The 11,201-nt window shown below is 38.8% G+C and overlaps 1 long non-coding RNA gene across 2 annotated transcripts; it reads left to right on the top strand.

The window, feature by feature from the left end:
• The first annotated feature begins 1,152 nt into the window (after positions 1–1,152).
• On the top strand, positions 1,153–4,600 carry LOC130947968 (uncharacterized). 2 transcript variants are annotated; one of them, XR_009072884.1, is made up of 5 exons: positions 1,159–1,791; positions 2,075–2,134; positions 2,851–3,340; positions 3,805–3,920; positions 4,116–4,600. It is a non-coding gene; the product is annotated as an uncharacterized LOC130947968 (long non-coding RNA). The 2 variants fall into 2 exon arrangements; XR_009072883.1 differs by having other exon boundaries at positions 1,153–1,791; positions 2,075–3,340.
• Positions 4,601–11,201: the final 6,601 nt, after the last annotated feature.

The following is an 11,201-nucleotide window of genomic DNA, read 5'->3' as shown; positions in this document are numbered from 1 at the left end:
TCAAGAACTTGGCATAGAGTGGCATTTGTTCTAATGCCTCAGCAAATGGTATGTTGATTTGGAGCCTCTTGAAGATCTCTAGGAACTTAGAAAACTGGCCATCCTTCCCATTTTTTCTCAATTTTTGTAGGTATGGTGCCTTTGGCACATAAGGCTTCAAAACTTGTTTTGGTGGGGGTGAAACTGCGGTCTCCCCTTCATCCTCGTTTCCATGTTTTGGTGCAACCTCTTCATGATTATCTTTGCTTGGGGCTCCTTCCTCTACAACCTTCCCACTTCTTAGAGTTATGGCTTTGTATTCCCCTCTTGGGTTAGCCACAGTATCGCTGGGAAATGTGTGTGTGGAAAGTGAAATTTGCTTGGACAAAATTCCTACTCGTGCTTCCAACTTTGAGATTGTTGCTCCTTGATTTTTTAAATTTGACTTGTATTCCTCTTTATTAGCATCTATCCTTCTGTCAGTTTGTGCTTATCTGTCCATGCAGGAGGAGACTACCCCTGAAATCTGGAATGATAGTTGTGCTATTGCAGCCTCCATCCTCTCAAAGTTGCTTTTGATTTTGCATGGTTGCATAGTTGAGGATGGTGCATCTTGATTGAGGTTGTTGTGAATGGGTTGGTTGTTATGGTAGGCTGTGTTTTGTGAGTTATGGTAGGGTCTATGGTTCCCTGTTTGATGGTTGCACTACAAGAAAAAAGGTCTGTCGGCACCCTTTTTTCTTCCCACGCTTTTAAAGCGTGCCCAAAAGTGGTCTATGGGCACGCTTTTGCGAGGGTGGCCACTGATTTGGGATTTGGCCATGCTTTTTTTTGCCACGCTTGAAAAGCGTGGCCATAGAGAAAAATCGGCACGCTTTTACGAGGGTGGCTACTAATTTGTGATTTGGCCACGCTTTTTTTGCCACGCTTAAAAAGCGTGCCCATAGAGAGAAACCGGCACGCTTAAAAAGCATGGCTAGTTAGTTTTTCAATGGTCACCTTTTTAAAGCGTGCCCATATCTTATGTTTATATGAGCACCTTACAAAAGCGTACCATAAAGTTCCCTCCTTCCAAAATTTAGTTTTCCACCCATTTTTTTCACACTTCACTTTTTTTTCTAAGTTTTATGTTTTAACCCTAGACTAGAACTGTTGGTTTCAAAAATCACTTCTAACCCTATCCGGCCATCATTCACCTTTCTCATCTGTGCAACCCTAACAATGCCTCCCAACAACGCCCTCTCCCAACAACGCCGCTGTCTCCCTCTCTCAACCCATCACAACCCCTCCCTCCAACCCGTCGCAGCACCTACATCCATCCCTCCCTCGTCGCTCATGCCCCACGCCGCCGTCTCCCTCTCTCACGCGTGGCGCCAACATCAGCACCACTCGTCAGCGAAACTCGTCAGCGCCACTCATCAGCGGCAACTCGTCAGCGCCAACCGTCATTCTGCTAGTGCCGACGTCTCTGGTGTTTATAGGAAACGATCGGTGGCATCTCCGTCGAGCTTGGCGTCGGATGTATCGCTGGCGTCAGTGGTAAAGATTCGATTCATGGTTTAGGGTTTCTCTGAAGTCGCTGCTTGAAAGGTTCGATTCCTTGTCCTTCATCTTGCTTGAAACCATCGTGAAGAATTGCGAGAAGGCTTTCTCTGAAGTCACTGCGGAGAGGGTTCTTGATGATATGGTTAGGTTAATTGACGATCCTCAAACCGTTTTAATAACCACAACAAGGCTTTGATCATGATTGAGGCTTGAGGCGAATCCACCATCGAGCTTCACTATTTCCCTGTTTATGAAGAAACTTACAAGGTACTACTACCTTTTTTTTCCTATTTCATGCATATTTGCTTCATTGTTAACATGAAGTCAAGGGACAATTTATGATAATCATATCATGCCTAGAAACTAGAAACTCAAAATCCTAGTGTGGGTTATTGTTAGCTGTTGAATTGGCTCCTGCGTAGTTGTGAAGGTATCATGTTTTGCTTTGCTTTTGTGCAAGTTGAACCTTTTGCTAATTGCTATCGTCTCTTGCTTTATTCATTTATTATTATTATTATTATAGTAATTCTTAAACTATTCGTCCTTGTAGGATTTTGGAGAAGAACATGAAGCCTATAATGTTGTTCTTCAGCACGTTAAAGCTCAATGAGTAATTTCTGGAAATTTCTGTGTGTTTTATAGCGTTGAAAATTATGATTTATTGATCTATACTTGATGAGAAATTTCTGGAATTTTGAGGTTGAGGTTAAATTTGATTGTCCCGACTCATTTGATACTTCTGATGAGTACCATTCATAAGAACTATCTATTACTCTCCACAAAATCAATCTAAAAGCTTATAAAATTTTGTTGAGGTTTATTTCTGCAAATTTTACAACAAATTACTTATGAAAAACCAAACTGGAAGCATGCTTGGTCAGATGTGAGCAGCAGTAATGTAACTAAAGGTCTTGTTTTCTATTTGCTAAAGATATGAAACTATTGAATTTAATTACCCATTTTTTGAAATTTCTGAAGTTGAAACCTTTTTACCATTTTGAAGGGAACTCATATTGAGAAGCAGTAAAATAACAACCATTTGTGCTATCTTCAATTTCTAAAAAATCAATGTTTATATCATTATTGCTTCATTTAGATGAATAGGGAAGATGTACCTATCTCCTATGAACATTCAGCTTAATCTAACTGCAAAATGGTGGTGGCTATCAAGGAGCAATTGTTTCTTTTGGTTTTTAAAAATATCTTGGCTTATTGTTCTAAGATGTAATGACAATCAATGTTTAATTTGTATATTCTTTGATTACTGATCAATGATTTTAAGTCCATTATGCAGGCGTAATTTGATGAATTTGATTATTAAACCAGGTCCTGTGCTAGAAAGGCAGCTTGTACCCTGGCTTTGTTATGCACTCAAGTGAGGTTAAGTAGCTGGTTTTGGTCAAAGAGTATGCTGGATTTGTTGTGGAGTATATAAATGGCAATAATTCGACATACAGAAGGAAATAGTACATAGTGAATTGGATTCTGACAAGGGCAACTTTGCTAGGATCACTGGTGGCAATAGTGGAAAAGTAGGTTCTGTCTTTGGCAGAGAGCCTTCATTTTCACGCTGGTGTGATGAGGACAAAGAAGTCCATTTGAATCGGGAATTAGGAAATGCAAGGAATGATCTTGTGGAAGAAGACCGTGGTTTTGAATTATTGTTTCATCAGGAGCTACAAAGAGGACCTTTAGAAAGGGAGAGACTGTTTCACCTAAAGTTTTAGCATAGCATTTTGTATGGTGCTAGTAACATGGATGAAGATTCAATTCATCGGAGAGTAAATGGATCTGAGAAGCATGTGCCTTTTGAAAGGTAGCCTTTGAACTCTGCTATCTCATTATCGATATTGTTCTCTGCTTACTTGGTTATGTTGATTGGGTATTCCATATTAAAACTTCTAGGTACATTTTTTAGTTTTGGTCATTAAGTTTGTGTTATTGACTGTCATAGTTCATTGCTCTTTGTGGTAGTTGTTATTCTGACTCGGAAAATACTAACAAAATGTATAGTTACAACACTAGGGATATTAGAAGGCATGCCACTTTTATGTTATAGTTACCCCCCCTTTTTGTGTTTAGATCTGTTCTTGCCCCAAGAAACTCTGCTTGTGATAAGTTGTTTTAATTAATAACTCTACTTGGCAACAATGTGTTTTGAGAGAGCAGGGCACTCCTACTGGGAGAAAAAGTCTAATATAAATAAAAACTATAGAAATAAAATTAAATAAATTCAAGATATATATATAATAATGTTACTCTCACTCTCATCTCATGCAGTGTGCTAAGTTGTGATTGCAAGTGTTCTCATTATCAGTGGGTGAAATAGGAACTGTGATTACCTTTGGCGCAAGGAAGTCTTGTGAATTCTTCCATGATCGTATGAAGGGCAGAAGGTACTTCTATGCTATACTTTTTTTAATTCTAATCATTATAAAATGTGAATTTGTAATTGGATTAACATATATATATATATATATATATATATATATGTCACTAATTACTATTTGATTTGTCTTGTGATAAAAATTGCATACTATATTTATAGGTTTGTTTGGTAACAAAAAAAAGACTGAATTTATATTTTGCAGTGATGAAGGTAAAGTCAGAAAAATTTTGAAGGTGGAACATAACTTTTACTCTCTGGGATCAAGACAAAGAAGAGGCCCAATGCATGCATACATGATATGATCACTGAACACATTCAATTGCATTGCAAAAAAGCATAAAAAAGGCCATACAGCAGGTCCTATATATATGCTTGAGTAAAGACAAGTGAAAGAAAAGCAAATATATCATTGAAGATGCAGCAGGAGCACACAGTAGATGGTATCAACTATTCACCTAACTTCTCATCATTCTCAAGCTTCATAGTTTATATGTACACTCTGAGCTGCAGAAGTGTTTTTGTTCATCTTTCCTTTACTTTATTTTGGAGTAGTGTGTAAAAATGTAACTCAACTATGTTACATACAAGAAATATGGTTATTAATGTATAGTAAAAATTGTCATCTTTTGTATTTGTTAATTGACATGCAAGCTAAGCATGGGGCAACAGTACGATCACCAATTAGTAGTTCATAATTATTATATGTAATTTATATATCTCTTTTTATTATATTTATGATTCGCACTATCAAAGCTTTTATGATTAAAATGCTTAAAATTTAATTTATGTTGGCTGCAAAAGAAAAATTTTAATATAAAGAAATAAAAAGAAAAATGCTTACTTTTAAAATTCAGCCACGCTATTGGCACGCTTTATAAGTGTACCCGTATTTCGTCATCAAAGTCATATTTTTTTATTGGCACGCTTTAAAAGCGTAGCCATATCTAGCCCTACAGGCACGCTTTAGAAAGGTAGCCAAAACAAACAATCTGGGCACGCTTTAAAAGGGTGGCGATATCTACACTTTTCGGTACGCTTTTAAAGCGTAGCTATAGGGTTATATATATGGCCACGCTTTTTAAGCGTGGCAAGAGATGAAAGCGTGCCAAAAAAGAAAGCGTGCCGATAGATCCATCAAAGTGTGGCGATAGAGCAACCGGCACGCTGGCAGATGTGACCCTTTTAAAAGCGTGTCGATAGCTCAAAAAGCTTGGCGAAAAGCTATCGGCACGCTCTTTTGCACTTTTCGGTACGCTTTTAAAGCGTGGCAGAAAGCTTATTTTCTTGTAGTGTTGGGGCTGTGGTTTTGTTGATTTGATGGATAAGGCTTGTTGTGGTCCTGGTTGTGGTTTTGTTGATTTCCCCACCCAAAGTTTGGATGGTTCTTCCAACCTGGATTGTATGTCTCAGAGTGTGGGTCATATGGTGTTCTAGATGAATTGTGCATATAATTGATTTGTTTCCAGTCACCTTTAGATTCTGATGCATTTACTTCTTGTTGAGGAGTTTGGTCTTGAATGACTGAGGCTTGGTTGGCCTCCATCCTCTTAGTTAAGGCTGCTATTTGTGCTACAATTGCCTTGTTCTGAGCTAACAAAGTATCTACAGAGTTGAGTTCTAGCCCTCCCTTCTTTTGGGTCCTTTCTGAGGCATAGAAATACTCATTTTCAGCTACAGTTTCAATGACATATATGGCCTCTTCAATGGTTTTCTTTTTATTGAGTGAGTCTCCTGAAGAATGATCCACTGCCTTCTTTGCTTCATAGGATAGTCCCTCATAAATGATATGTAGTTGTACCCATTCATTGAACATTTCTGGTGGGCATCTTCTTGTTAGAACTTTGAATCTCTCCCAGGCCTCATAGAGTGTTTCTCCATCTTGTTGTCTGAAGGTTTGCACCTCAGCTCTCAGCCTATTGATTCTTTGTGGAGGGTAAAATCTTGCAAGGAATCTGTTCACGACCTCCTCCCATGTAGTTAGGCTATCCTTTGGGAATGATTCCAACCACTTTGCTACCTTATCTCTGAGTGAGAAAGGGAACAAGAGTAGTTTGTAGATGTCGGAGTGTACCCCGTTGGACTTTACAGTATCACATATCCTCAAGAATGTGCTGAGATGTTGATTAGGATCTTCTTGGGCACTTCCTACATATGAGCAATTATTCTGAACAAGTGTGATGAGTTGAGGCTTCAGCTCAAAGTTATTGGCATGAATTGTTGGTTTTAGGATGCTACTGCCACAATTTCCTGGGTTTGGGTTGATGTAGGAGCTTAAGACTCTCCTTTCTTGGCCATCATGATTGACTGGGCCTCCCCTAGCATGGTTATGAACTTCTTCCTCATGGTGATTCTCCATATTCTCCTCTATGTTTGTTTCAAAGTACTCTTCCTCTTCCTCAGCACCAATGACTCTCTTTCCTCTTGCTTCCCTCCTTAATCTAAAGAAGGTTCTCTCAGGTTCAGAATCAAAGGAAGTTGAAGCTCCGCTTCTCCTACCTGTCATACAACCAATCAAGACAAAAAGTAAGAAAAGAAGTGGGTAAATGAATTACTTTGTTAGAGTGGTTATTAGTGTGAGTGGTGCAATTGATCAAATAGTTAGAAGGGTAAAAATATGGATAATCAAAGAAGAAAGAAATAGAGCTTAAAATAAAATAAAAAAATGCTAAATAAAAAAATTAAAATAACAAGGAAATTAAATTGCTTAATCTAGCTCTCCAATCAATTTAATCACTGTCAAATTTAAGCCAATCCCCGGCAACGGCGCCATAAAACTTGATGAGTTCGAATTCACTACCTCTTTTAAAATTTAGTGAATCAGTTCTTTTGGCAAGCGCACCAAAATTATCGCCAAGTAATAACCCACAGTAGAGTGGGATCATATCCACAGAGATTGGCAAATCCAAGCAGTATTAATTAATTGATGAATTAGTCAAGCGGATTCATAAGATTGTGAAGTGCAGAATTGTAAATAGCACAGATGTAAATGACTAGAATATAAAGAAAGGCAATAAAGTGCAGATTAGAAATTGCATAATGTAAAATGCTGAATCATAAATGACTTGAATGTAAATGGGAATGGGAAATTGCTGAATGTAAAATTAAGCTATAAAGAAATGGATAGATGAGAATGGGGAAATTCATTGAGATTGGGAGATGTTGTCTCTTTGGATCAAATCTAGCTTATATCTTCTTCAATCATGTAACTCATTGACCTCTTGGCAATCTTGATTGATTGAGCCCCAATCCCTTGGCGACTCAATCTCTCAGATCTTGATCAATAGCAAATTCCTTGGTCTAATTGCTCATGAAGAGAGATATGCTTGGTCCTTGATTATACTACACACCCTTGTAGGTCCAGGTAGAGGGGGGATTATATGTCACGTATCCCATCACCAAAACCCAGAATGTACTCAAGTGTGAGATGGGTTTTCAAGCATGGTTTCATGTTTCCTTTCCCAAGGTTCCCATGAAACCCAATTGCATTCAATCTATTTTCCAAAATAATTGAACACTAAGCATTAAGAATGTAATTCCTTCTAGCAAATCAAGAGAAGATGAGGAGAAAAAGAATTTCACTATTATCAATCCATCAAGTACAATAGAGCTCCCTCTTTCAATGAGAGGGAAGTTAGCTACTCGTAGCTTGAAAACTACTCAAAAGTGGAGTATAAAAGTGGATCTAGAACTAACTGCTTGACCCCTCTTCAGTACTCTTTGGGGGTATTTATACTACTCCTAGTGAAAATAAAGAATTTACAAAAGTGAAAAAAAGGAAAATTACATTTTAGAGGGAAAGAAAGCACTCAAAAAACGTGACTCCTTAGCTGGCGTGTGGCTGGCGCTTCATCAGCGTGTCACGTGCCCTTCAAAATGGCTTGGTGTGCCATGCTCAATTCTTCAAGTGGCACGCTCGTCCCTTGTCAACCTTGGCGTGCCACGCCTTTGAACTCAAGTGGCACGCCAACGTGGCATTCTTGTGTTGGCGTCCACGCCTTCGAGCTCAAGTGGCACGCCCTTTGATTTTTCCACTTCGTTTGCCTCTGGAAACTTGAATTAGCGTGGCACGCCCAGGGTCTGGCATGCCACGCCCTTGTTATGTGCTTGGATAAGCTTCTTTGGAAGGTTACACTAGCGTGGCACGCCCAGGGTCTGGCATGCCACGCCCCTTTGTGAGTGAATTATTCCTCTGCTTGGTGTGCCATGCCACGAGCTCAAGTGGCACGCCCCAATGATACTTTGGCCTCTGAATGACACTGGCGTGCCACGCCTGGTTGCCCAAGTGGCACGCCTAAGTGAAGAATAGGGATTGGCGTGTGGTGCACGAAATTGTGATCATCAACAATGGCGCCAAAGACTTGGAGCTCTCAAATGTGAATCACACTTTGTCACAACTTCGCACAACTAACCAGCAAGTGCACTGGGTCGTCCAAGTAATAAACCTTACGTGAGTAAGGGTCGATCCCACAGAGATTGTTGGTATGAAGCAAGCTATGGTTATCTTGTAAATCTCAGTCAGCGGATTCAAATGTTAATAATGGTTTTCAAATATAAGGATAAATAAACAAAAAATAAAGATAGAGATACTTATGTAAATTATTTGTGGGAATTTCAGATAAGTGTATGGAGATGCTTTGTCCCTTCTGAATCTCTGCTTTCCTACTGCTTTCATCCAATCACTCTTACTCCTTTCTATGGCAAGCTGTATGTAGGGCGTCATTGTTGTCAATGGCTACTTCCCATCCTCTTAGTGAAAATGGTCCAAATGCTCTGTCACAGCACGGCTAATCATCTGTCGGTTCTAGAACATGTTGGAATAGAATCCAGTGATTCTTTTGCGTCTGTCACTATGCCCAACACTCATGAGTTTGAAGCTCGTCACAGTCATCCCATCTTAGATCCTACACGGAATACCACAGACAAGGTTTAGACTTTCCAGATCTTAGGAATGGCCGCCAATAATTCTAGCTTATACCACGAAGATTATGATTAAGGAACCCAAGAGATACGCGCTCGATCTAAGGTAGAACGGGAGTGGTTGTCAGGAACATGTTCATAGGTGAGAATGATGATGAGTGTCACGAATCATCACATTCATCATGTTGAAGTGTAGCGAATATCTTAGAATAAGAAGAAGCAGAATTTAATAGAAGAATAATAGTAATTTCATTAATACTCGAGGAACAGTAGAGCTCCACACCTTAATCTATGGTGTGTAGAAACTCCACCGTTGAAAATACATAAGTGATAAAGGTCCACGCATGGCCGTGAGGCCAACCCCCCAAAATGTGATCAAAGGATAGATTCCTAGATGTCTAATACAATAGTAAAAAGTTCTATTTATACTAGACTAGCTACTAGGGTTTACAGAAATAAGTCTAAGTTCAGAAATCCACTTCCGGGGCCCACTTTGGCGAGTGCTTGGGATGAGCTTGAGCTTTACACGTGCAGAGGCTTCCCTTGGGGTTAAACGCCAAGTTGTAACGTGTTTTTGGCGTTTAAATCTGGTTTGTGACTTGTTTCTGGCGTTTTACTCCAGAATACAGCATGGAACAGTCGTTGAACGCCAGTTTGCGTCATCTAAACTCGAATAAAGTATGGACTATTATATAATGCTGGAAAGCCCTGGATGTCTACTTTTCAACGCAATTGAGAGCGCACCATTTGAAGTTCTGTAGCTCCAGAAAATCTATTTCGAGTGCAGGGAGGTCAGAATCCAACAGAATCAGCAGTCCTTTTTCAGCATGAATCAGATTTTTGCTAAGGCCCCTCAATTTCAGCCAGAAAATACCTGAAATCACAGAAAAACACACAAAATCATAGTAAAGTCCAGAAATGTGAATTTTGCATAAAAACTAATAAAAACATCCCTAAAAGTAGCTAGATCTTACTAAAAACTACCTAAAAACAATGCCAAAAAGCGTATAAATTATCCGCTCATCACAACACCAAACATAAATTGTTGCTTGTCCCTAAGCAACTGAAAATCAAATAGGATAAAAAGAAGAGAATATACTATAAATATCAAAATATCAATAAATACTAGTTCTAATTAGATGAGCGGGACTTGTAGCTTTTTGCTTCTGAACAGTTTTGGCATCTCACTTTATCCTTTGAAGTTTAGAATGATTGGCATCTCTAGGAATTTAGAGTTCAGATAGTGTTATTGATTCTCCTAGTTTAGTATGTTGATTCTTGAACATAGCTACTTTATGAGTCTTGGCCGTGGCCCTAAGCACTTTGTTTTCCAGTATTACCACCGGATACATAAATGCCACAGACACATGACTGGGTGAACCTTTTCAGATTGTGACTCAGCTTTGCTAAAGTCCCCAGTTAGAGGTGTCCAGAGATCTTAAGCACACTTTTTTTGCTTTGGATCACGACTTTAACCACTCAGTCTCAAGCTTTTCACTTGGACCTGCATGCCACAAGCACATGGTTAGGGACAGCTTGATTTAGCCGCTTAGGCCTGGATTTATTTCCTTGAGCCCTCCTATCCTTTTTACCCTTGCCTTTTGGTTTTAAGGGCTATTGGCTTTTTCTGCTTGCTTTTTCTTTTTCCTTTAATTTTTTTCGCCCTTTTTTTTTCCGCAAGCTTTGTTCTTCACTGCTTTTTCTTGCTTCAAGAATCAATTTTATGATTTTTCAGATCATCAATAACATTTCTCTTTTTCATCATTCTTTCAAGAGCCAACAATTTTAACATTCATAAACAACAAGATAAAAAATATGCACTGTTCAAGTATTCATTCAGAAAACAAAAAGTATTGTCACCACATCAATATAATTAAACTAATTTCAAGGACAATTTCGAAACTCATGTACTTCTTGTTCTTTTGTATTAAAAACATTTTTCATTTAAGAAAGGTGAAGGATTCATGGAATTATTCATAGCCTTAAGACATAGACACTAGACATTAATAATCATGTAATAAAGACACAAACATAGACAAACATGAAGCTCAAAAACCGAAAAACAAAGAGATAAGAACAAGGAAGTTAAGGAATGAGTCCACCTTAGTGATGGTGGCGCCTTCTCCTCGAAGGACCAATGGTGTCCTTGAGATCCTCTATGTCTTTTCCTTGCCTTTGTTGCTCCCCCTCATAGCTCTTTGATATTCTCTAATCTCATTGAGAATGATGGAGTATTCTTGGTGTTCCACCCTAACTGGTTCATGTTATGACTCAATCCTTCTAGAGAAGTGTTGAGTTGTTCCCAATAGTTGTTTGGAGAAAAATGCATCCCTTGAGGCATCTCAGGGATTTCTTGATGATGAGCTTCTTC

The sequence above is a fragment of the Arachis stenosperma genome, chromosome 9 (genome assembly GCF_014773155.1).
Source record: "Arachis stenosperma cultivar V10309 chromosome 9, arast.V10309.gnm1.PFL2, whole genome shotgun sequence".
Taxonomy (NCBI): domain Eukaryota; kingdom Viridiplantae; phylum Streptophyta; class Magnoliopsida; order Fabales; family Fabaceae; genus Arachis; species Arachis stenosperma.
Note: the sequence above shows the minus strand (reverse complement) of the source record. Positions and strands in the feature narration are given on the sequence as shown.